The sequence below is a fragment of the Mobula hypostoma genome, chromosome 1 (assembly GCF_963921235.1).
Source record: "Mobula hypostoma chromosome 1, sMobHyp1.1, whole genome shotgun sequence".
Lineage (NCBI taxonomy): Eukaryota > Metazoa > Chordata > Chondrichthyes > Myliobatiformes > Myliobatidae > Mobula > Mobula hypostoma.
In genome coordinates, this window is record NC_086097.1 from 156,500,391 (window position 1) to 156,527,894 (window position 27,504).

General features: G+C 41.7%; 1 long non-coding RNA gene across 1 annotated transcript in view; it reads left to right on the plus strand.

The window, feature by feature from the left end:
• Positions 1-26,230, plus strand: part of LOC134342419 (uncharacterized) — a 311,924-nt gene extending 285,694 nt beyond the window's left edge. Inside the window, exon 3 of the long non-coding RNA XR_010017021.1 lies at positions 26,198-26,230. This is a non-coding gene — a long non-coding RNA (uncharacterized LOC134342419). The remainder of the gene's footprint in view (positions 1-26,197) is intronic.
• Positions 26,231-27,504: the final 1,274 nt, after the last annotated feature.

Here is a 27,504-nt window from a genome sequence, read left to right on the forward strand (position 1 = left end):
ATACTCTGTGATCTTGCTCTGCTGAGTGTAGAAAGAGAAGAAACTGAAAAAACTGACTTTGATCACATCATAGACCAATTTGCATCAGTGAAAGCAAGGAAGTTGCAGTTATAATTTTCATGTAGTGCCATAATTTGTTAATTAAAAGATTAACGAGCTTGACTTGTATTTTTGAGCACATTTTATAGTAAAGTTATCTAAAAGATGGGTGTCAGATATTTGGACAGGGGTGCAATTTCAGTGCTTGCCATAGGCGCTATTTTCCGTAGATACGCCCCTGAGAGTACAGTCGATGTTTCGGGCCAAGACCCTTCAGCAGTACTGGAGAAAAAAAGATGAGGAGTAGAGTTATAAGGCAGGGAGAGGGGAGGGAAAAACATAAGGTGATAGGTGAAACTGGGAGGGGGAGGAATGAAGTACAGATCTCGGAAGTTGACTGTGGCCTCATCATAACAGTAGAGAAGGCTTCATTGCATCAGGTTGGAGGCTACCCAGACAGAATGTAAAGCACTCATGATGAGGCCACACTTATGAAGGAACAACACCTTATATTCCATCTGGGTAGCCTCTAACCTGCTGGCATGAACATCGATTTCTTGAACTTCCGGTAAAGCCCCCCAACTTCTCCTTTACCATTCCCCATTCCCTTTTCCCTCTTTCACCTTATCTCCTTGCCTGCCTATCGCCTCTGTCTGGTGCTCCTTCACCTTTTCCTTCTTCCATGGCCTTCTGTCCTCTCCTATTAGATTCCCCCATTCTCCTGCCCTGTATCTCTTTCACCAATTAACTTCCCAGCTATATCTCAGAGCATCACAGTTTTATGGTCTACCCAATTCAACTTCATTGAAAAAAGTTAGATGCACATAATTCAAAATTAGGACCTTGTGAGTAGCAGCTGACATGTTAACACACTGAGGAATCTGAACATGGCCAGTTGTGTCCAACCACCTACAGTACATAAATGGACTCACAAGTGGGGACTATAGATCTGAAATGTAGAGCAACACGCAAAGCACTGGAGGAAGTCAGCAGGGAAGTATATGTATTCTCATTGTTCTGCTTCAGAATGACCTAAAATAACCTCCATTTTTGTCAGGCCGACACTAGGGGACCATCTCCTTTAAGTTCTCCTTTAGCGACCTCATTCATGTGGCCAAGTGGTTAAGGCGTTCATCTAGTTATCTCAAGGTCGCTGGTTTGAGCCTCAGCTGTCGCAGCGTGTTTGTGCCCTTGAGCAAGGCACTTAATCACACATTGCTCTAGTCTGTGCGAGGAGTGGCGCCCCACACAGACTTCCAATATGCGCCTTGTAAGGCATGAAAATGCCCGACACAGGCCTCTCATTGTTCCCCTCCCCCTCATTCAGAACAGCTCCCATATTCACTGATCTATTGTCCTGCCCTCATCTGACTAACCACATAACCTGAATGTAGATGTTAAGACCTCTCTCACTAATTCAGTAACTGCCTGAACTCTTCGACCAATTGCATGCATACTTGATGTGAAGAACAGGACATGAATCCATTTTTCTCCCCTCCTCATTGACAGCATGCCTTTGTTCTTTTGCCCTCCTGATTTGCATATTGTCACGTACCCCGCGACGGGTTTAAAGAACCAGCAGAAATGGAAAATAGCTTGGAGTCCAGTCTTGCTACTACCTAGTGATATTTATTAGTAACTTCACAATACAGTAATATAAATGCAGATAAATCAAACAGGTTAGCAATGATTATATATAAGTAAGTGTGGAAATATATGAAAACCAAGCTTCTTCAAGTCTAGGGGTAAATAGTTAGTGTTACGATGATGAGTAAAGTTCATTTCATCTCGTGGTATTGAGTTGAGTAGTGATGGAGAGAGAGAGAGAGGGAGAGATTTGAGTCTTCAGTTGAGCTGACTCTGTCGATCTTCCCGTTGTCCTCTGAAATCCTTTAAAAGTCACCGACTGTGACCGCAACAAAGGGGGCTGTTCTCCTGTGGTGGAGCTAGCAACCCAGCTGAGGATTGGACACACAAATAACTCCCCACTAGTCACACCCTGTTCACATTGCAAGAGCCACTGCTCAGTCCACCTGATGAATCCTCCAAAACCCACATTTTTTGTGGGCACATAAAAGTTCATTCAGTTTCCAAAACCATGTGCCTCAGGTCTATCATCCTGACCTTCTATTTATCTCCCGGTGCTGAGTACCAACTGTCTCTCAAATATCAGCTCCTCCCTTCTCTTTCTGTAAGAACGTACGAGCAGGCAATGACCTTGAGAAAGTATAAACAAAGTGCGAGCAGTCTTCGTCCCTCTCTCTCCTTTCTCTCTCTCTTTTTAACAAGGTGTCTGTTGTTGAGCACCTCTTTCTCTCTTTTCAAAAGCACAGTTCATAGGGTTAATTCAGGACCCCATCACAACATCAGCGTACCTGCTGTTACGTACCCCTAACTGGGTTGCCAAACCAGCAGAAATGGACCACTCAGTTGGAGTCTGGATTACTGGAACTAAGAAAGTTTTATTCAAGAAATAAGCAACACAGTACTCTAATAGTAAGGATATAAATGCAACAGGTTAGCAATGAATAAACACACATGTACACAGAACTAGGATAATAGGATCAATCAAGCTCTATCGTTGTCTAGGGGTAAATGACCAGTTTCAAGTGACGCAAAGTTCAGTTCAATTGAGTTCAGTTCAGTTCACAGTAATCACTGTTGTGCCGTTGGGGGCAGGGGGGGGGAAGAGAGAGAACGAATGAATATTCAAATCAGATTCCAAACAGACCTTCGATATTCCTCGCAGTCAGCTTTCGGGTGAGCCCTTTGTAATGACTTCTGAGGTCCCCGACTGTGACCCCTCCGTTCCAGACACGATCGTTCTTCAGCGGTGAACCTGGCATCCAGGCAAGGGCGGACACACACCAGGTTCCCGCCGACCGTATCTTTCCACCCTGTGCGTCTATGGCTGGTCCGCGACCGGACCTCCAAAAACTCCCACCGACTTGTGGGGGCGCACCGCTTCCAGGGTCTCATTATCTCGTGCTGTCGTGTGTGTGGTGTGTTAATGAACCTGCACCTTTTTATTCCCCTGCTGGGGTATCGCCTGTCCATCACACTTCAAACAGTTCAGGGTTCAAAAGGAGCCGGTCTTGACAATACTCAGACCGGTGTCTCCTTCCGTTAAACTCTCTCGTCTCTTCATTAACATTCCCAAATGCTGCTCCATTGTCTTACTTATCTCTCTCTCCTGAAGACAGGTGGCAGATCAACTGTTGATCCCACTGGTGCTAGCACAGGACAGTTAACATCTTAGTCTATGTGTACTTTCGTAACCCTCTTTTGTCACACTGCTAAGAACAAGATCATTGACTAGTCAAACATCAATTGCATAACATAAGGTTTGAGGTACTTGCCAACTCCTTTGTAGAATTCTTGGTCATCCATCAAGCTCTAATGCTAAATATCTTAAGTCATCTCTCTTAGTCACTAACCCTCGATGGAAAAAAGCTCTGCTTACTCATTTTGTCAAAAAAACATGAAATTTTGCCCAATTCATTTTGCTCTGAGAATTCCACTTTTTTAGACAAAAACAGAAAATGCTAGAAAAGCTCAAGAAATCAGGCCACATCTGTGGGAAAAGCAACAAAGTCAAAATTTCAGGTTAGAAATTCTTGGTAATTTTTTGTTCTTTTGTTTTCCAGTTTCTTATAAGAACACTCCACATAAGTTCTCCATCCTCATTAACTTCTTACCAAAGTTTTATATCATTTTTTGCTCTTTTTTCTCCCCATTATGAAAATATAATTTAAAATTAAAATATAACTTTATTCAATTATCTGGGAATAACTTTTGATTGATCTTTGTTTATTTCTTTTTGACTTACTAAAGTCATGAAAAGTGCAAAGAACAATGGCGACAGAAAGCCTTCTTTCTTATCTGCATACTACCAGACACATTTTGAAGTCTCTCACACTATTACCAGTATAGAAAGATTTGTACTAATGTGTACACTCACTTATCACATTTAGTTTCATTTTCAAAATTTTGTTCTAATTTTACAAATAGTCTATGTTTCTTTGTTTGCTGTTTCTGCAGCTCATGCAATATTTTTATTTAAAACTTAAACTCCTAACCAGAGCTTTGCATGCAATCAACATCTACCAGAATTTGAGACAAATCCAGGAACCCATACAATTGCATGTCCATTGAGCTTGGTGACTGCTTGAATAAATAAAATCGCTGCTCACATGTTGGAGTTAGTTACGTAGTAGGCCTGTTTAAAATTTGATCCTTGCATCTGTTTCATGGACAGCTTCATATAAACTCCAGGGTTATTTAATACGAAGCATGTTGGTGTGCTGCTTTTTGTTCCTATGGTAAATATTCAGAAATATGCTGCTGGAGACTTTATTGGATATTGGATGAAAAGGGCAGACTAACAGAAGCACCATATGTGACTGGAAAGAGCAGAGACTGATGTGCACACTATAGATCTTTACAGTCCCTCTCATACCTACAGGAATGCCAGGTTGCTTTAGTTTAAAAGAGTCAATTTAGAACTTTGAAGTTATGTTATTGATTATTGGTTTATTATTATCACTAAGATACAGTGAAAAGCTTGTCTTGCATACTGCTCATACAGATCAAATCATTCCATTATTATGCATTGAACTAGAATTCCCAGGTGGAGGCGGAGCGGAGTAATAATAGCACTAAATGGCAATTCCTATTCTTGCATCATCGGAGAAAAACTCTATTTCCATCTTTAAAATCTTTATTTTTCCCTTTCAAGGTTCTTTTGAAGACCTGACCTAGAGTTACACGCTGACTTCCATTCTTTGCAGGAATGGGACCCGCTCTCGGGGTTTCACAACTGGCCATTGTTCGGCACGCTAAGGGCTTGGCGTAAGAGTCCGGGGCAGGTCAAGAGTCGGTATCAAGGCAGGAGACCTTTATGTCATTGGGGGAGTCGGGATATTTGAGTCTGTGTGCCTGGAGACCTGAGATCTTTGAGATCTTCAGGTACAGAGCTCAAAAAAAGTGACGTAACAGACTTGTAATATCGTAAAACAGCGAGTTGTTTGTAATGTCTCCCTGCTCGCTGGGAGACACCTCCTTCTCCCTTATTGGAGAGAGAGAGAGAGAGAGCCTGTGGTATGTCGTATACCGGGTGAAACTCAAAGTCTTTGGGGTAAGTGCAAGTCTGTGTCTTTGCTATTGCTTTGCTCACACTTGCGTGCTCGGTGGTGGGTGCTGATGCTTTTATTTGCCGGTGGGGGGGGGGCGTGTTTGTTGCTTACTGCTGTTTACGCATGGGAGGGAGGGGATCGGGGGGGACTTTGGGGTTCTAACATTTAACTGTCGTTCATTTTTTGGGGCTCTTCTCTGTTTTCATGGATGGTTGCAAAGGAAAAGCATTTCAGGATATATATTGTATACATTTCTCTGACATTAAATGCACCTTTGAACTTTTGATCTTATGAATCTTTGAATAAGATAAATATAGCAGCACGTCATCACATCCAAAAACAGCAATGTAATTACAATCAGATTTTTTTTTATGATGTCTTTTGAAATATTGTCAGGAGACTGTTGATAACTTTTCTTCTCTCTTAGAACATAGACATTTACAACACATTACCTGCTCTTTGGCCCACACCGTTGTGCCGACCATGTAACCTACTCTACAGACTGCCTAGAGCTTCCCAAGCGCATAGCCCTCTATTTTTCTAAGCTCCGTGTACTTATCTAAGAGGGTCTTAAAAGACCCTATTGTATCTGCTTCCACCACCACCCACAGCAGTCCATTCCAGACACCCACCACTCTCTGGTGAAAAACTTACCCCTGACATCCCCTGGGTACCTATTTCCAAGCACCTTAAAACTATGCCCCTCGGGATAGCCGTGGGAGAAAGCCTCTGGCTATCCATATGATCAATGCCCCTCATTCTCTTCTTCAAGATAGTCTATGGGATCTTTCTCAATCATTTTGGTAGGGCAACCAATGCAGTTCAATATGGCATACAAAAGACCACACTTACAAAAATGCAATCCATCTGTACTGACAAGTGTATCAACCTAAATAACCAAATTGCCAGACTGGGATTGAGTCTTCAACTATTAGATTCAACCAAAGATGAGTTAACTCATGTCTGATACTAAGTCTGAAGGTCAATTGTTGTCAATCCATTTTTTCCCAGTTATTTATTTGGCTCATTTTGAATGTTAATACTTCAGTTTTAAATTGTGCTTTCTCATGAGTGATGTAGAGTTATGAATAAAGGACCTTCTAGTGGCATAGGGGAGAATGATGTATCCTTAACTGGTTGCTTTCCAGTAATCAACTTGGGCATTATCATTATTGTTTGGAATAATTTACAGCAGGGTAGAATTTGACATGAAGATAGAAACCATAGAAACCATAGAAAAATTACAGCACAGAAACAGGCCTTTTGGCCCTTCTTGGCTGTGCCGAACCATTTCCTGCCTAGTCCCACTGACCAGCATACGGACCATATCCCTCCATACCCCTCCCATCCATGTATCTGTCCAATTTATTCTTAAATGTTAAAAAAGAACCCGCATTTACCACCTCATCTGGCAGCTCATTCCACACTTCCACCACTCTCTGTGTGAAGAAGCCCCCCACTAATGTTCCCTTTAAACTTTTCCCCCCTCACCCTTAACCCATGTCCTCTGTTTTTTTTCCCCCTTGCCTCAATGGAAAAAGCCTGCTTGCATTCACTCTATCTATACCCATCATAATTTTATATACCTCTATCAAATCTCCCCTCATTCTTCTATGCTCCAGGGAATAAAGTCCTAACCTATTCAACCTTTCTCTAACTGAGTTTCTCAAGTTCCGGAAACATCCTTGTAAACTTTCTCTGCACACTTTCAACATTATTTATATCCTTCCTGTAATTTGGTGACTAAAACTGAACACAATACTCCAGATTCGGCCTCACCAATGCCTTATACAACTTCATCATAACGTTCCAGCTCTTATACTCAATACTTTCATTAATAAAGACCAAGGTACTAAAAGCTCTCTTTACGACCCTATCTACCTGTGACACCACTTTTAGGGAATTTTGTATCTGTATTCCCAGATCCCTCTGTTCTACTGCACTGCTCAGTGCCTTACCATTTACCCTGTATGTTCTACCTTGGTTTATCCTTCCAAAGTGCAATACTTCACACTTGACTGTATGAAACTCCAGCTGCCATTTTTCAGCCCATTTTTCCAGCTGGTCCAAATCTCTCTGCAAGCTTTGAAAACCTTCCTCACTGTCCACGACACCTCCAATCTTTTTATCATCAGCAAATTTGCTGATCCAGTTTATCACATTATCATCCAGACCATTGATATAGATGACAAATAACAATGGACCCAGCACTGATCCCTGTGGCACACCACTAGTCACAGGCATCCACTCTGAGAAGCAATTCTCTACTACCACTCTTTGGCTTCTACCATTGAGCTAATGTCTAATCCAATTTACCACCTCTCCTTGTATACCTAGCGACTGAATTTTCCTAACTAACCTCCCATGCAGGATCTTGTCAAAGGCCTTACTGAAGTCCATGTAGACAACATCCACTGCCTTCCCTTCATCCACTTTCCTGGTAACCTCCTTGAAAAACTCCAGTAGATTGATCAAACATGACCTACCACACACAAAGCCATGTTGACTCTCCCTAATAAGTCCCTGTCTATCCAAATGCTTGAAGATTCTGTCTCTTAGTACTCCCTCCAATAACTTACCCACTACAGACATCAAATTTACCGGCCTATAATTTCCCGGATTACTTTTCGATCCTTTTTTAAACAACGGAACAACATGAGCCATTCTCTAATCCTCCAGCACCTCACCCGCAGACACCAACATTTTAAATATATCTGCCAAGGCCCCTGCAATTTCAACACTAGTCTCCTTCAAGGTCCGAGGGAATACCCTGTCAGGTCCTGGGGATTTATCCACTTTAATTTGCTGCAAGATAGTAAGCACCTCCTCCTTTTCAATCTGTACAGTTTCCATGATCTCACTACTTGTTTCTCTTAGTCCCATAGACTTCATGTAAGTTTCCTTAGTAAATACAGACACAAAAAACCCAATTAAGATCTCTCCCATTTCTTTTGGTTCCGCACATAGCCGACAACCCTGATCTTCAAGAGGACCAATTTTATCCCTTACAATCCTTTTACTCTTAATATACCCGTAAAAGCTCTTTGGATTATCCTTCACTTTGACTGCCAAGGCAACCTCATGTCTTCTTTTAGCCCTCCTGATTTCCTTCTTAAGTATTTTCTTGCACTTTTTATACTCCTCAAGCACCTTATTTACTCCCTGTTTCCTATACATGTCATACAACTCTCTCTTCTTCTTTATCAGAGTTGCAATATCCTTTGAGAACCAACGTTCCTTATTCCTATTCACTTTGCCTTTAATCCTGACAGGAACATACAAGCTCTGCACTCTCATAATTTCTCCTTTGAAGGCTTCCTACTTACCGATCACATCCTTGCCAGAGAACAACCTGTCCCAATCCACGCTTTTTAGATTCTTTCTCATTTCTTCAAATTTGGCCTTCTTCCAGTTTAGGACCTCAACCCTAGGACTAGATCTGTCTTTATCTATGATCAAATTGAACCTAATGGTGTTATGATCACTGGAACCAGAGTGCTCCCCTACACACACTTCTGTCACTTGTCCTAACTCGTTTCCTAATATTAGATCTAATATTGCATCCCCTCTAGTTGGTACTTCTATATATTGATTTAGAAAACTTTCCTGAACACATTTTACAAACTCTAACCCTTCTAGACCCCTAACAGTATGGGAGTCCCAATCAATATGTGGAAAATCTATAATATATAATATTTGATCAAGTTTTACTGATATTGGCAGGCATGCACAGAGTCATGTTTTTCTCATTTATCTGGTGCAGTTGTCTTGTGACCTCCATTGCTAAGCTGTCAGTTTTGATCTGTCTCATGACTACAACATATGATCATTTTGGAAGATGTACAATGATTCATTTCTGAAGAGAAATGCTGCCCAAGAGAAGCACAATGGATTTGTGTTGTGTCAGTATTCTCTCACACATACTGACGAGTATTCTTCACCCTCACTGAAGACTGGGTATGTCGTCTCCACCAACAAGCAGATCTGTGCCCTCTTGCTTTTCTCTTGATAGTTAAAACAAAATCTATTCACTTTTGAATTCTTACTTACTACATCACAACAGAAGTCATCTGCTGATCAAGTCGCTGTTACCTCCCAGTAGATCAATCCCATCAGTCCCTTTGCCCCTTCTCCTGATCCTGTCTCTCTCTGCAATGTATTTGTTCATATATGTACTCATCAACCCCCTTTTGATTCTTAGTGAGATAAATCAGCTGGTTGAGTAGTGTTGAGACAACTTCTCACTCCATCTTCACAAGAGAAAGGAACTCATTATGGGTTTCAGGAAGGAGAGGTCAGGACACAGCAGTCATTATTAAAAATTCAGCACACCTCGTCCTTAATGAAAAGTCAGTGGTGGAAAGAATGAGCAGCTTCAAGTTCCTGGACATCAACATCTCAGAGGATCTTTCCTGGGCTCAACATATTAATGTAATCATGGCGGAGGTTCACCAGTGATCTACATCATGATTTTCAGAATATTTCACATATCACCAAAGACTCTTAAAAATTTTAATAGGTGTACACTGTAGAGCGTTCTGACTAGTTGTATCACAGCTTGGTACATATCACAAGAAGCTGCAGAGGGTTTTAGACTTTAGACTTAGCCAGCTCCATTACTAGCAAAACTCTTCCCAGCATGAAGGGTGACTTCAAGAGGCGGTATCTCAGGAAGGTGGCACCCATCATTTAAGACCTTCATCATCTAGTACTTGTCCTCTTCTTATTACTACCATTAAAGATGAGGACTGGAGCCTTGAGCCCACACTAAACACTTTAGGAACAGCCTCTTTCCCATCCCCCCACTATTAGATTTCTGAACAATCCATGATCACTGCTTCATTTTCCCTTTATTTTGCAATATTTATTTGTTTTTGTAATTTATAGATTTTTATGTCATTCATTGCACTGTTACCACAAAACAGCAACATTTATCATGATCAACTCCATAAAGGTGTAATTTCCAGTACATAATTAACTTCTCAGTTTGTCTTTGAAATATGGGAGGAAACTGGAACACCTGGCAGTAACACAGACACTTGCGGGGAGAACACACAAACTCCACATAGTTAGCACACAAGATCAGGATTGAACCTAAGTCTCTGAAGCTGTCGGGCAAGGATTCTGGTTCCTACTCCTGTTTTCTCCTCTCACACAATCCTGATTGTTTTTGATTTTTAATTGCTTCACCATTCTCGGTAAATTAATTTATTATTGCCGTATGTACAAAGTTACAGTTCAAAAAAGGCTTTGTTCTGTATGCCATCCACGTGGATCACTTCATTACATCAGCCCATTCAGGCAGCAGAAGGGAAGCACAATAACAGTATGCAGAATAAAATATTACCGCAGCAGAGAGTTCAGCTCAGGCAAATAAGGAAGTACAAAGCCATAATGAGAAAGATTGTGAGGTCAAGTGTCTATCCTATTTGAGGACAATTTGATAGTCTTATGACAGTAGGATAGAAACTTCCTTGGGCACTAAGTGTTCACCTTTAGAGCTTTACGTTTCCACCTCTCTGCCTCACATTTCTTAAAGACACTCTTTAAAACCTAACTTTTGATCAGCTGTTTTACTCTGTGAAATATTCCTTAAATGTTATTTTGTTTCTCTGAAAAACTCCTGTGCAGCATCATGAGACACCTTACTATGAGAAAGTAAATTAGGTAGTTAATCCCATTACTCCTCCTGGGGCATAGGCTGCTGACAGAAGCTTGCCAGATTCCTCTGTCCTGGGCATCTTTCAAGTTGACCCTAGGTGTAGCCATCTTCTCGGTGTCACCTTCAAGGTCACATCGCCAGATATTCTTTGGCCCGCCTTGCTTCTGTTTTCTCTGGGGATTCCACGTTAGTGCTTGTCTGGTAATGTTGATAAAAAAAAGGTATGTCGCATCCGGAATTTTCCGGTTAGCAGGCAATTTCCCACGCTGCTCTAACAAATTGAGAAATCATGTACAAGGCAAGTTACAGCAGTGGGTTGCCATTGCCTTCTGCCGGGTGAGTATTTTTTTAAGAGATCACCAGCTCTTAACCTAGCACAGATGGAGAGCGTGCAAGGGTGCTGGCTGGAATGGAACTCAGGACCTCTCGCCCCGAAGTCCTGCGCTGATGCCAAATCGCCACCAGCCAGCTGGTAATATTGATACTAAGCTTATCCATCCCATTCTTCTTTTCCTTAATTCTTCTTTCGCTGCCAGCTGGTGCATTCTCTGCCGTAGATCAATTTTGCTGATGACTTCTGGCCAATGGATTGAGAGAATTGAGACAGGTATTAATAAAGGTTTGTCCTTTCCTAATAATAGTCTTTGTTGTCCTCTAAGTTTCTGCTCTGTATGAGAGGACTGATCTCATGTTGGTGTTGAATAGCCTGATCTCAGTATGCTGCGACAGCACACTGGAGCACCAGATGTTCTTGAGCTGGATGAAGGCTACCCTAGCTTTGCTGTTCCTTCTATTGATATCTACCTCAGTGCCGCCCTGCCTGTCAATGACACTACCTAGATACCGTAGGTGAAGGCTTCTCGCTCTTCAAGTGGATTTCCCTTTAGAGTGACTGGGTCAACAAAGGTTGAGTTTTTCCTGTGGATCTTAAGACCCACTTGTGCTAATGTGGTTGCCAAGTCTCTTGTTTTTTATCTTGCATCTGCTTATGGGTATGGGATGTTGTAGCGTGGGTGAAATTACCGGAGAGACAGAGTCACTGGTAGATACAAAGCAGCTTCTTTATTTGACACAACAAGGTACAGCAGGCATCTTACGGACGGAGACGCTTTCCGAAGAAAGGTCTGCTAGCTAAAATGTGGGCTCGATATTTATATGCTAAACACAAAGGCAATCGCTACTTAAAAAGTTACAGACAATGCATAGACAATGCTTCCTATTGAAGCTACATACAAAATCTCACACCATCGTTTCCTCCTGATGCCAATATGTCTGGGTTGGTACCTACAGCCTTTAGGAATGTAAGTTAAGTCTACAATACATTTATTTGGCATTTCCCGTGCTAACATAGAAGACAATTCATACAATTAATATTTATAATGTATAGGTGATACTGCCTTGAAAACTACAGCATCAGGCATCAGAAGCATTTGGTATTTACACCTTTTAGGAAGCCCATTGTGGTGGACTCAATCCACAGTCCTTTGTCAAACAGTTAAAATAGAAGTCTGGTGGCCAAAGTCATTTAAGTGTTAAAAAATCATCTACCCCAAAAGAATCCACTCTAACATGGGACAAGAGAGCTATATCATCGGCGAAGCCGATGTCTTCCAGTTGTTTTTATAGGGGCCACTGGATCCCAATTCTATTCTGTGCTGCAGATGTCTTCATGATCCAGTCTATGACCAGAAGGAACAAGAAAGGAGACATCATGCACCCTGGCCAGACTCTTGTCTTCAAATGAAAGTTGCTGGTATGCTATGATTGACTCTGCAGGACATTCCCTCGTAAAAATTCTTGACCAGTCTGACCATCTCGCCTGGCACTCCATAGAGCCACAAGATTCTCCACAGGGTCTCTCTGTCTACGTCATTGAAAGCTTTTTTTTATTGTCAACGAAGTTGATGTACAGAAATGAAATCCACTCGTGATTTCTTGACTATGCTGCATAATGTGGCTACTTGGTCAGTATCTGATCTGTTCAGAATCAGTCTTAATGTCACTGGCATGACATGAAATTTGTTGTTATGCAGGAGCAGTAGTTTGCAATACATAGAAACATAAAAACATAGAAAATAAGTGCAGGAGTAGGCCATTCGGCCCTTCAAGCCTGCACCGCCATTCAGTACGATCATGGCTGATCATCCAACTCAGAACCCTGTACCTGCCTTCTCTCCATACTCCCTGATCCCTTTAGCCACAAGGGCCTTATCTAACTCCCTCTTAAATATAGCCAATGAACTGGCCTCAACTGTTTCCTGTGGCAGAGAATTCCACGGATTCACCATTCTCTGTGTGAAGAAGTTTTTACTCATCTCAGTCCTAAAAGGCTTCCCCTTTATCCTCAAACTGTGTCCTCTCATTCTGGACTTCCCCTACATCGGGAACAATCTTCCTACATCTAGCCTGTCCACTCCCTTTAGAATTTTATACATTTCAATAAGATCCCCCCTCAATCTTCTAAATTCCAGAGAGTATAAGCCTAGCCGATCCAGTCTTTCTTCATATGAAAGACCTGCCATCTCAGAAATCAATCCGGTGAACCTTCTTTGTACTCCCTCTATGGCAAGAATGTCTTTCCTCAGATTAGGGGACCAAAACTGCACACAATATTCTAGGTGTGGTCTCACCAAGGCCTTGTACAACTGCAGTAGTACCTCCCTGCTCCTGTACTCAAATCCTCTTGCTATGAATGCCAGCATATCATTCGCCTTTTTCACCGCCTGCTGTACCAGCATGCCCACTTTCAATAACTGGTGTACAATGACACCCAGGTCTCGTTGTACCTCCCCTTTTCCTAATCAGCCACCAATCAGATAATAATCTGTTTTCCTGTTCTTGCAACCAAAGTGGATAACCTCTCATTTATCCACATTAAATTGCATCTGCCATGAATTTGCCCACTCACCTAACCTATCCAAGTCACCTTGCATCCTCTTAGCATTCTCCTCACAGCTAACCCTGCCACCCAGCTTCGTGTCATCCGCAAACTTGGAGATGCTGCATTTAATTCCCTCATCCAAGTCATTAATATATATTGTAAACAACTGAGGTCCCAGCACTGAGCCTTGCGGTACCCCACTAGTCACTGCCTGCCATTCTGAAAAGGTCCTGTTTATTCCCACTTTTTGCTTCCTGTCTGCCAACCAATTCACTATCCTCATCAATACAATTTACAATAATACAAATTGTAAATTACTGTAAATATATATTTATAATTAAATAAGTAGTGCAAAATGAGAAAAAAAGTAGTAAGGTACTGTTTATGGCTCCAATGTCCTTTCAGAAATCTGATGACAGAGGGAAAGAAGCTATTCCTGAATTGTTGACTGTGTGCCATCAGGCCCCCATAGCTCTTCCCTGATGGTAATAATGAGGACAATGAGAAGAGGACATGTCCTGGGTGATCGGGGTCCATTATGGTGGTGTTACGTACCCTGTAACTGGGTTGCCAAACCAGCAGAAATGGACCACTTAGTTGGAGTCTGGTTAACAGAAACCAATAAAGTTTTATTAAAGAAATAAGCAACGCAGTACTCTAATCGTAAGGATATAACTGCAACAGGTTAGCAATGATAAAACACACATATACACAGAACTAGGGTAATAGGAATCAACCAAGCTCTATCGCAGTATAGGGGTAAAATGATCAGTCTCAAGTGACGCAGAGTTCAGTTCAGCTTAGTACAGTTCGCAGTAATCGCTCTTGTGCCGTTGGAGAGAGAGAGAGATTATGCAAATTGGATTCAGCAGACCTTTGATGTTCACAGGTGGTTTCGGGCGGACCCTTTTATGTCATCTGTGGTCACCGATTGTGACCCCTCCGTTACGGATACGACCGTTGTTCCGCGGTGAACCCGGCACCCAGGCAAGGGGACACACACACAGCAGGTTCCCACCGATCGTACCTTTACACCCTGTGAGTCTACGGTTGGTTCCTGCGAACCAGACCTCCAAACTTCTACCAACTTGTGGAGGCACACCGCTCTTCCAGGGTCTCGCTATCTTGTGATCTTGTGGAATCCCGCGCCTTAGCGAACCTGTTCTTTTTATCCCCCTGCTGGGGTATCACCTGTCCATCAAACTTCAGACAGTTCAGGTTCAAAGCAACCGGTCTGTCAATATTCTGAAATGTGTTTCTTTCTCGTTAATCTCTCTCTTCTCTCTTATTAGCATTTTGAATGTTTCTCCATTGTCTCCCTTATCTCTCTCATCAGCATCAATCTTCTGATAACTTGGTTTGGCGTCATAGTGGATACTGCCTTTTTGTGGTATCGCTCCTTGAAGATGTTCTAAATGCTGGGGAGGCTACTGGCCATGATAAAGCTGACTGAGTTTACAACTTTCTGCAGCTAATTTCAACCCTGTGCATTGTACCCCCCCCCGCCCCATACCAGACAGTGATGCAGCCAGTTATAATGCTCTCCATGGTACATATGTATGAGGGTCTTTGGTAACATACCAAATTTCCTCAATCTCCAAATGAAATATAGCTGTTGTCATGCCTTCTTTGTAACTGCATTGATATGTGTGGCCCAAGACAGATTCTCGGAGATGCTGACACCCAGGAAGTGACATTGTTCACCCTTTCCACTTCTGATCCCTCGACGAGGTCTGCTGTCTGTTCCCTTGTCTTACCTTTTCTGAAATCCACACGCAAACCTTTGGCCTTACTGATGTTGAGTGCGAGGTTGTTGCTGCAACGCCACTGAACGAGCTGAGCTGCCCTGTATGTCTTCTTGTCACCATCTGAAATTCAGCCAGCAATAGTTGTGTCATCAGCAAATTTATAGATGGCATTTGAGCTTTGTCTAGCCCCATAGTCACAGGCGTAGAGAGAGGAGAGCAGTCGGCTAAGCCCACATTCTTGAGGTGCACTAGTGCTGATTGCCAACAAGCTAGAGATGCACATACTGTACTCTTCTGGTGAGGAAGTTGAGGATCCAATCGCAGCGGGAAGTACAGAGGCCCAGGTTTTGGAGCGTTTTGATCAGAACTGTAGGAATGATTGTGTTAAACACTGAGCTGTAGACAAACAATATCAGCCTGATGTAAAAATTAGTATTGTACAGGTGGTCCAAAGCCACATGAAGGAACAACGAGATCGCATCCACTGTAAACCTATTGTGACAAAAGGCAAATTGTAGTGGGTCCAGGTCCTTGCTTAGACAGGAGTTGATTCTAGCCATAACTAACCTCTCAAAGCATTTCACCCCCATGGATTTGGATCCCCGTGCTACTGGATAATAATTGTTGAGACAGCTCTTATTAGACACTAGTTGTTGCCTTTCTGAAGCAGATGGGAGCATTAGACTGTAGCAATGAGAGATTGAAAACGTCTTTGAACACACCTACCAGTTGGTTGGCATAGGTTTTTAGAGCCCTACTACCCTCTTGAAAGACGTTTTCCTGTTGGCCTCTGAGACAGAGATTAGAGCGTCACTGGATGCTGCGGGTACCCTCATAGCAGTAGTTTTATTCCTTCTTTCAAAGCAAGCATAAAAGGCATTGAGGTTGTCTGGTAGTGAGGCATCACAGCCGTTCATGATGTTGGGTTTTGCTTTGTAGGAAGTAATGATCTGCACTCCCTGCCAGAGCTGATGTGCATCTGATTTTGCCTCTAACCTCAATCATAATTGTTCTTTTGTTCTGGAGGTAGCCCTCCGTAGACCGTACTCAGCTATCTTATATAATCGCTGATCACTAGACTTGAATGCCACAGATCCAGCTCTCCGCGGGCTACAAATCTCCCAGTTCATCCATGGCTTTTGATCTGGGTATGTATGGTATGTTCTCATGGGTACACACTTATCCACAAAGGTTTCAATGGTCAGTGACAACCATGGCATATTCATTCAGACTTGAAGATGAATCCCTGAATACTGTTCATCCCACTGATTAAAAGCATTCCTGTAAGTGCTCCTGTGCCTGCCTTGTCCATATCTTCTTGACCCTCTCCACTGATGCTGCAGTCTACAGTCTCTGCCGCCACTGAGGAGCAGAAGTACAGCCAGGTGATCAGACTTTTCAAAGTGTGGGCATGGGGTGGCATGGTAGGCACTGCTGATGGTATTATAACAGTGGTCCAGGTGTTGGATCCTGTAGTTCCGCAAGTTATATGTTGGTGAAGAGGGAGTCGTATGAAATGTATAGGAAACAGGGGGTAAATCAGGTGCTTGAGGAGTATAAGAAGTGCAAGAAAATACTTAAGAAAGAAATCAGGAGGGCAAAAAGAAGACATGAGGTTGCCTTGGCAGTCAAAGTGAAGGATAATCCAAAGAGCTTTTACAGTATATTAAGACCAAAAGGATGTAAGGGATAAAATTGGTCCTCTTGAAGATCAGAGTGGTCAGCTTTGTGCGGAACCAAAGGAAATAGGGGAGATCTTAAATAGGTTTTTTGCATCTGTATTTACTAAGGAAGCTGGCTTTGAAATCTATAGAATTGAGGGAATCAAGTAGTGAGACCATGGCAACTGTACAGATTGAAAAGGAGGAGGTGCTTGCTGTCTTGAGGAAAATTAAAGTGGATAAATCCCAGGGACCTGACAGGGTGTTCCCTCGGACCCTGAAGGAGACTAGTGTTGAAATTGCGGGGGCCCTGGCAGAAATATTTAAAATATCGCTGTCTACGGGTGAAGTGCCGGAGGATTGGAGAGTGGCTCATGTTGTTCCGTTGTTTAAAAAAGGATCGAAAAGTAATCCGGGAAATTATAGGCCAGTGAGTTTAACGTCAGTAGTAGCTAAGTAATTGGAGGGAGTACTAAGAGACAGGATCTACAAGCATTTGGATAGACAGGGGCTTATTAGGGAGAGTCAACATGGCTTTGTGCGTGGTAGGTCATGTTTGACCAATCTGTTGGAGTTTTTCGAGGAGGTTACCAGGAAAGTGGATGAAGGGAAGGCAGTGGATATTGTCTACATGGACTTCAGTAAGGCCTTTGACAAGGTCCCGCATGGGAGGTTAGTTAGGAAAATTCAGTCGCTAGGTATACATGGAGAGGTGGTAAATTGGATTAGACATTGGCTCGATGGAAGAAGCCAGAGAGTGGTGGTAGAAAATTGCTTCTCTGAGTGGAGGCCTGTGACTAGTGGTGTGCCACAGGGATCAGTGCTGGGTCCATTGTTATTTGTCATCTATATCAATGATCTGGATGATAATGTGGTAAATTGGATCAGCAACTTTGCTGATGATACAAATATTGGAGGTGTAGTAGACAGTGAGGAATGTTTTCAGAGCCTGCAGAGGGACTTAGACCAGCTGGAAAAATGGGCTGAAAAATGGCAGATGGAGTTTAATACTGACAAGTGTGAGGTATTGCACGTTGGAAGGATAAACCAACGTAGAACATACAGGGTTAATGGTAAGGCACTGAGGAGTGCAGTGGAACAGAGGGATCTGGGAATACAGATACAAAATTCCCTAAAAGTGTCGTCACAGGTAGATAGGGTCGCAAAGAGAGCTTTTGGTACATTGGCCTTTATTAATCAAAGTATTGAGTATAAGAGCTGGAATGTTATGATGAGGTTGTATAAGGCATTGGTGAGGCCGAATCTGGAGTATTGTGTTCAGTTTTGGTCACCAAATTACAGGAAGGATATAAATAAGGTTGAAAGAGTGCAGAGAAGGTTTACAAGGATGTTGCCAGGACTTGAGAAACTCAGTTACAGAGAAAGGTTGAATAGGTTAGGAATTTATTCCCTGGAGCGTAGAAGAATGAGGGGAGATTTGATAGAGGTATATAAAATTATGATGGGTATAGATAGAGTGAATGCAAGCAGGCTTTTTCCACTGAGGCAAGGGGAGAAAAAAACCAGAGGACATGAGTTAAGGGTGAGGGGGGAAATGTTTAAAGGGAACATTAGGGGGGGCTTCTTCACACAGAGAGTGGTGGGAGTATGGAATGAGCTGCCAGACGAGGTGGTAAATGCGGGTTCTTTTGTAACATTTAAGAATAAATTGGACAGATACATGGATGGGAGGTGTATGGAGGGATATGGTCCGTGTGCAGGTCAGTGGAACTAGGCAGAAAATGGTTCGGCACAGCCAAGAAGGGCCAAAGGGCCTGTTTCTGTGTTGTAGTTTCTATGGTTCTATAGTTCTATGGATAGTTATTTAGAGATTTTTTTCAAGCTGGCCTGTTTAAAATCCCCCAAAATGATAGGGAGGGCATCAGGATTCACTGTTCCATGCCCATTTATTGTGTTGATTAGTTCATCTAGAGCCTGTTTGACACGGATCTGAGGTGGGATGCACATGGCTACCAAGATGATGTCTGACAACTCCTACAGCAGATAAAATGGATGACACTTGAGTGCGAGATGTTTCAGATCTACTGAGCCGGACTGAGATAGAACTGCCACATTTGAACAACAGAAGGAGTTAATCATAAAGTGTTTTCTACCTCCTTTGCCTTTGAAACACTCGGGAGTTCTATCGGCAATGAATTGTGAAGCAATCGAGCTGTATCACTGGACCAGAATGATGAGGGATATCTAAGTCTCTGTAAAACAAAAATCACATCAGTCCCTGGTGCAAACTCTGGTACAGCAATCTTGCTTTGAAGTCTTCGATTTTATTTTCCAGGGTCTATACCTTTGCCAGCAGAATAATCTTGCAGATAACTGCTTAATCATTTACAGCATCCTGCCCCTTCATCCTTTCTGGTATTATCCTGTAGAAGACCTTTCCTGGGACTGACAAGCATTATCTTGCAAAAGACTTTTCCTGGGACTGCAAGAGTAGTTGCCTCTGTAGTTGGAGCAGCTGCTGTGGTCTCCCTTCTTTGGAATCTTGACGAGGTAGCACTCTTTCCACTCCATTGGAATTTGCGCTTTTGTCCAGATCTTCTGAATGAGAGGGTGCAGCACCTCTACTGTAGTGTCCAGGTAAGCTTTGAGAGCTTTTCCAGCAATGTCAATTGGATGAGCTGCTTTAGCATCTTTTAGCAGCTTTATTACTTTCCTGATCTCCTTCTGGAAGGCTTGTTGCAGTTCATTGGCTGGAGGGATGTCAGGTAGGTTTAGAAGTGCAAACGTTTTCAGCAGAACTTCAAAGTGTTTAGTCCACCTGTTCAGCTGCTGCTCTGTTACTACTATGAGAAAGACACTACATAAATTCAAGATTTTTTTAAAAAATGTATATGTGTTTCATTTGATTGTTGCTAAAGACAGATAAGGCCATAGACCATAAGATAAATGTAATATTGCTGAGAGTTTTTATTTATTTATTTATTTATTTATTTATTTATTTATTTAGCGCTATATCATGGAGTAGTCCCTTCCAGACACACCACCCCAGTAACCCCATAACCCTGATTAAACCTAACCTAATCACGGGACCACTTACAATAACCAATTAATCTATCCTGATTCATCTTTAGACTGTAGGAGGAAACTGGGGCACCCAGGGAAAACCCAAACATTCCACAGTGAAGATGTAAAGAGACTTCTTACAGAACAGTGCCAGAACTGAAATCCAAAAGCCCCAAGCTGTAATAGTCTCACACTAACTGTGGTGCCCAGAGTTTTCTTCTTTTTCTGCAAAAATTGTCACCTATTTCTTGAAAGGTCATTTGGTGGAGCTCATCAAACAATAATGCCTACTTTCATTTCTCAAAGCCTTGTAAAAGAATAAAAACTAATCCCCATACACATGCATAATGACAAATGTAGCATTGCACAACACTTTCTAAAAATTCACGAATTAAAAATTAATGCAAAAGCCTTCAGGTTAGATGTCCATATCTTGATGTATGGAATCAATAACGAATGTTTGGCTTTTCCAGCCCAGTAATGGAAACTGCACCATTAAAAAAAACCACAAATCTCTTAAACAAGTACTTTTCACCTTGCTTATCATAACAATGGCTGATTTATTATTGTTGAAACTCAATATCTTGCCCTGAAGGTGATGGTATAATCAAATTTTGCAATTGATAGATAGACCCATTTTTGCACCTTCTTCAACAACTATATCAATTAAATTTTGTAGTTCTTCCTCCGTACTTGCAACTAACACAGTGTTATCCGCATATCTAAAATTATTGATGTTTTCACTGCCAACTTTGATTCCCAAAATATCTCTTATTTTTTTGTAATATTGTTTCACTGCACACATTAAACAAATCAGGGGAGAAAACACACCCTTGTCTAACGCCTCTTTTGATTTTTGTAAACTGACTCACTTCTCTATCTATTCTTACAGCGTCAGTTTGTTCCTTGTACAGATTTCTGATTAGGCGGAGGTCCTTCGAATCTCGATCTAGAGTTCCCTGTAATATTTTGAATAACTTACTGTGCTTCACTTTATCAAATGCTTTTGTGTAGTCACCGTGTATACATCTATAAAACAAACAAAAAAGGATATCCAGAAAGAAGGAGAATCCTATCTGTAGGCTGAGAATAAATGGGGAAGACATAAAACAATTCCAGAACTTTTGCCACTTAGGAAGCTGGGTGAGATCAGATGGCAGGTGCGACATGGACATCAAAAGCAGAATAGAGATGGTAAAAGGCACCTTTACGAGAATGAAGAGTATACTGACTAACACTAAACTAGGCATGATAACCCACCTCAGAGCACTGAAATGTTATGTTTATCTAGTTATGTTATATGGCTCAGAATGTTGGACAACATGAGAAAATGAATTGAAGCAGCACAGATGTGGTTTTTGAGGAGGATGCAAAGAATATCATGGACAAAACGAATATCTAATGAGGATGTCATGAACAGAGCAAACACAAAAAGAGAAATAATGTATGAGATCATGAAAAGGCAATGTGGCTTCATTGGAGATGTGATTAGGAAAGAGGAGTTAGAATGCACAGAAATTATGGGAAAGGTTGAAGGGAAGAAAGCAAGAGGAAGACAAAGACAAATGATGATGGAGACAGCAGCCAGAGAACTGGAAATGAATACCAATGAATTGATCCACTTGACCCGAAACAGGAGTGTGTGGGCCATGGCAGTCAAAGCTCAAACTGGGCATGGCACCTGATGATGATGATGATAATCAAATTTAGTTTCTGCTGTCATAATTCTTGCTGACATGGCAATAGGAGTTGCTTATTATGTGACTGATCATGGAGATTTAAAGGTATTTTCAAGTCATGCTTACATTTGTGAAACACTACTCAGGACAGATTATGAAATTAATCCCATTGAGGTGAAAAACTGCATTTGGTGAATTTACATGGTACAGTTTGCATGGATGAGTGGATATTTAATGCAAGTACATTACAAAGTGACAGTACAATGGGATCGCAGAAAACTCATTGCATGGAAGGAGGTTAAAGAGAGAGCTTCTCTTGGCACTTTCCAGGAGCAATCCAATTATTCCAATGCTCTCCTCTCCCCAAAACATTCCTAGAGCTCTGCAGCATTCTTCCTTTAAAATACTTATTAAAGTACACTTTTTTGACATGTTGACTACTACCTCCACAACTCCCACTTACCCCTCCCCCGCTTCAACAACTATCACCATTAAAGCAGACTAGGCTAGATATGACGAGGGGTGATTGATAAGTTTGTGGCCTGAGGTAGAAGGAGTCAATTTTAGAAAACCTAGCACATTTATTTTTCAACATGGTCCCCTTCTACATGTAGACACTTAGTCCAACAGTCGCGGAGCATAAGGATGCCCTCTTTGTAGCAGTAGTCCACAGCACGGGTGATTGATAAGTTTGTGGCCTGAGGTAGAAGGAGATGAGTTATTAACTTCCAACTTTCTGCATTATCACTCAAAGAGTTGAGCTGCACGTGTATGTAACAAGAGCATCTTGGATCTTCAGGTGGTCCACAGCAGGGGTGATTGATAGGTTTGTTGCCTAATCTAGATGGAGATGAGTTATATAGCTCTTGTTACACGCACGTGCAGTTCAACTCTTTGAGTGAAAATGCAGGAAGTTTGAAATTAATAACTCATCTCCTTCTACCTTAGGCCACAAACTTATCAATCACCTCTGTTGTGGACCACTTTCTGGAGAATCAAGACGCCGACTTCTGCAAAGGAGGGATCTATGTGCTCCATGATGCTGGACTAAGTGTATAAATGTAGGAAAAATAAATGTGCTATGTTTTCTAAAATTGACTCTTTCTACCTTAGGCCACAGACTTATCAATCACCCCTCGTAATCCTGCTGTATAAAATATTTTTTCTTCATTTTATCTTCGGAACTTTTATCTAAGACATTTATACAATATCCTCTAATTTTTAATCCTAACTCCAATAGGAATAGCTTTTCTCTCTGCTCTGGAGAAGGAATAAACATGGGGGAATCATCACAAGCCCCAACAGAGAGGTTGAGTGGTTGGTGATGAAACATGTCAACTCCTGCTGAGAAGGGACTTAGATATGCTCCAATTTGTTTTTGGATCAATAGGTCTACTGCAAGTGCCATCTTATTTGCTCTTCAGTCAACCCTGGAACATCTGGACATCAGGAAGCACTTTATCAACTGCAGCTCAGCATTCAATACCATCATCCCCTCAAAACTTATAACTAAGCTCCAAAAACTTGGCCTCAACATCTCTTTGTGTAATTGGATCCTTGATTTCCTCATTTGCAAACCACAGTTATTTCAGATAGGCAATAACATTTCCTTCTCAATCTCCATCAGCACAGGTGCACTACGAGGCACCTGCTCTACTTGCTTTACACTTATAACTGTGTGGCTAATCACAGCTCAATTGCCATTTTCAAGTTTGCTGATGAAAACACTATCACAGATGGTGACAAATCAGCAGATAGGAGGGAGATTGAAGATCTGGCTGAGTGGTGCCCAAGCAACAGCCTCTTATTCAATGTCAGCAAGACCAAGGAGCTGTTAATGACTTCAGGAGAAGGAAATCAGAGGTCTATCAGCCAGTCCTCATCAGAGGATCGGAGATGGAGAAGGTCAGCAACTTTAAATTCTGTGGAGTTATTATTTCGGAGGACCTGTCCTGGGGTCAGCACATGCTTGCAATGATAAAGAAAGCACAGCGGTACCTCTACATCCTTAGGAGTTTGTGTGAGATTCTGTATGACATCTAAAACTTTGACAGACTTATATAGATATGCAGTGGAGAGTATAATGACCGGCGGCATCACAGTCTGGAATGGAAACACCAGTGCCTTTAAGCGAAAAATCCTAAAAAAATGTAGTAGATACAGCTCAGTCCATCAGAGTCCATTGAGCACATGTACATGAAACACTGTTGCAGGAAAGCAGCATCCATCATCAGGAACCCCCACCAGCCAGGACATGTTTTCTTCTCACTGCTGCCATCAGGAAGAAGGTGCAGGAGCCTCAGGACTCACACCACTTGGTTCAGGAAGTTATTACCCCTCAACCATCAGGCTCCTGAACCAAAGAGGACATCTTCACCCAATTTCACTTGCCCCATCATGGAAATCATTGAAATATTCTCACAACCAATGGACTCATTTTCAAAAACTTTTCACCTCATGTTCTCAATGTCTATTGCTTAAATATCTAATATTATAATTTTGTATTTGTAGTTTGTGGTCTTCTGCACTTTGGTTGAATGCTCAAGTTTAGCAGTCTTTCATTGATTCTGTTATGGTTATTATTCTCTAGATGTATTGAGTATGTCCACAATAAATGGATCTCAGGGTTGTATATGGTGAGATATATGCACTTCGATAATAAATTTACTTTGAACTTTTGAACCTTAAGACTGTTCATCAAAGCATTGGCTCACGGGCACAGCAATCCAAGTTACCTACCAACCTGCCTGCCCCATCAAGCAACTGCTGCCTTTGGTTTTCACGTTGCCCTCCTCAATCACAGAATTTGTAGACACGGAGTGGAAACAGGACACGGTTTATCCTCAGGGCAGTGCCTGAGAAGGAGATGTCTATAATCTTTTCAACATCCTGTTTCATGGCGCTCACTCGCAGTTTCTCCAGTCTATGTCTTCTTCTTCTTCATGTGCCTTGCGCATTACATGCTTGGGCGATCATGGCTTTCCACATCGAATGATTCCTCGCAGCGTCAATGATATCTCGCACACTTAGATCTGTTAGTTCTTTCACAGTGTCCATATATTTTCTTCTTTGCCTTCCTCTTCCGTGTTTCCCAGGCATACGGCCTTGTAATGTAAGGCATTCTATTTCTCCCTTCCAGTCTATGTACTGTAACTAAATTCAGTTTTCCCAGAAAAGCTTTTCGATAATTGTTCCTGCAGCCTCCTTTATGCCTTCCATTTTCCCTAAGAATCAGGGACTCCAGTTTTGTCCATTTATTTCAAAAAGCAGTTCTTGTATTCAACACTTTTAATAATAAACCCAGTGGTCCCACATGCTTTGTGCCCTAATTTCTAACTTATTCTACCACTTTCAACAATCCCTGGAATTCTATAGCCAGTCACCTCTGTACTTTAGGCCTTGTAAAATTGCACTTCCTAGGTTATGTTACCTCTCTGCATTCTTTCTATTGAAGTGGATTCACTAAATCAACCTGCACACAGAAGAATCTAGCTGAAAATATTTTGATAGTAATTGGACTATTTTATACTCTCTTTTTGCCTGGTCTTTTCTTTAACAAAATCCCAGATCATCTGTTTCTAACCTTAATAATATTTATTTCTTTCAATTGTTTAGGCTAATTTTTGCTCACTTAGATATTCATTCCTATTCTCTGGATGAATAAATTTATCAGTATTCTCCCTTTTCCCCACCATTATCTCTGCTATTGATGTGATGGATATTCACTTTACAGGCCTCGAAAAGGCTTACTGCCAACCTCAGCTTTTTTAAACACAGCAGGAGGAACCAGGGTTAAGAGGTTTGCTCTTTACTAAGTTTCTTCTTAGCACAGCACCAAAAATTCCCCAATGTTCAAGATCTTTGTTGTTCAATGGGTTAAACTTCCAAAATGTATTCTTTGCTTTCTCTTTGGCTTCTAACCAATATAGTTTGTTTATCTTCTTGACTTAATCAAAAGAGAGAGTGGGATCCATGTTGGCCTACATAAACACTCTATGTGGCCTGATAATGTAGTTGAGAAACATCAGATGATGTCAACTAATTTAACAAATATATAAATGTTAGAGTGACAGAGAAGGGAGAGAATTCATTCTTTTACTTTGGTTTCTGAGATGGGTGAATGTTTTGTTTGCAACTCTGATTTTTTTAAGCTTGTGTTGAGAAATCCTTGATGAATTATAAATTGCTGTTAAGAATTATTCCTCACTTTAAAATAAGCTGTGTTTAATTTGCTTTGTTTCCTGGAAACATCTACTCCTTACCTTGAAATTGTGAATCTTAATAACTAGACCCCTTCAAAATAGACTAAAATGGTGGAGTACTTCTATTTCCATCTTTGATATCTCTTTTTTTCCTTTTCTTTTGAAGATTCTGACCTGGAATTACTCTCTGACTTTGGTTCTTTGCGGGAATAAGACCTTCTCTCAGGGCCTCATGACCTGCTGCTTTTTGATATCCCAAGGACAGGGCCTGGAAGACTAGTGTGCCTTCAGGGTGTCGGATTTTCATGGCTCTGGTGATGTGCTGATTCAAGGCCAGCACCCCTGGCTGAGGTGGCGCGGGAGAACACAGAACATCAGGAGCAGAGGGTTCGCTGCCGTGGGCTATGTGTCTAGAGACCTGAACCCTGGGGGTGACACTCCGGGTGCAGAGCTTGGAAAAAACAAGTTGCTTGTCATGTCTCCCCTCCGGCTGTAAAACGGGAATGCCTCTTTTTCCTTTATTAGGGCGAAAGAGAGCCTGTGGTATATTGAATTACTGGATGAACGAGTAGTCTTTGAGGTACTGCAAGTCTGTGTGTTGATTCCTTGCTGCACACTTGACTGCTCGGTGGAAGGTACTGATGTTTTTTTTGCTGGTGTGGGGTCGTTGCCTTGCTGCTACATGTACATGGGAGCGGGGCAGCTGGGGGGAACTTCTGGGGTTCTGATGTTTAACTCTCATTCATTCTGTTTTCATGGATGCTTGCAAAGAAGAATTTCAGAATGTATACTGTATACATTTCTCTGACAATAAATGTACCTATTGAATCTGTTGAACCTAAACTAGTCCTTGGAGTGTAGGCTAATGTCATATAATCTTCCTAAAGTAAGGTTACTTATCATCAGGGGCATGAAGTCTTCACTTAAACTTTGTGCTCTTCACTGGGTACAATCAATAGCACTGAAGACACTGCTTCCAACTCATTCATTCTAAATAACTGTGATTCTTAAGAAATGGTGTATCCTTGCACACCATGCTTTACATTTTCTTTTCAGGAATGTTGACAAACCAACACTATGGAAATGGCAAAAAAGCAGAGACAAACTCAGGTGGTCAACTTTAGTATAAGTGTGAGAACCTCTAAGCCAATGAAACAAGTTCAAAGCAATTATGGTTAACAATGCATAGTCCCGATAATTAATTAACTATAGCTCTTTCTTATGCTCTTCACCAATCTATTCCATAGAAGGAATTAAAACATTTTATTGAGTGGAAACCAGATTTTAATCATTGTTGGTTGTCTATTGATTTCAACAATGATGATAGGAATCTGTGCAGCAAAGATTTTTAAGTGGAAAAGTTGTTGCACAAGGAGAGTTCCACTCTCTTGACCTCAGAAGCCCTATTCTAGTGGTACAAGTGATCATCATGACTGGAGGTTTCCTTGGCTGCAGTGGACATCTTCGGTGCCT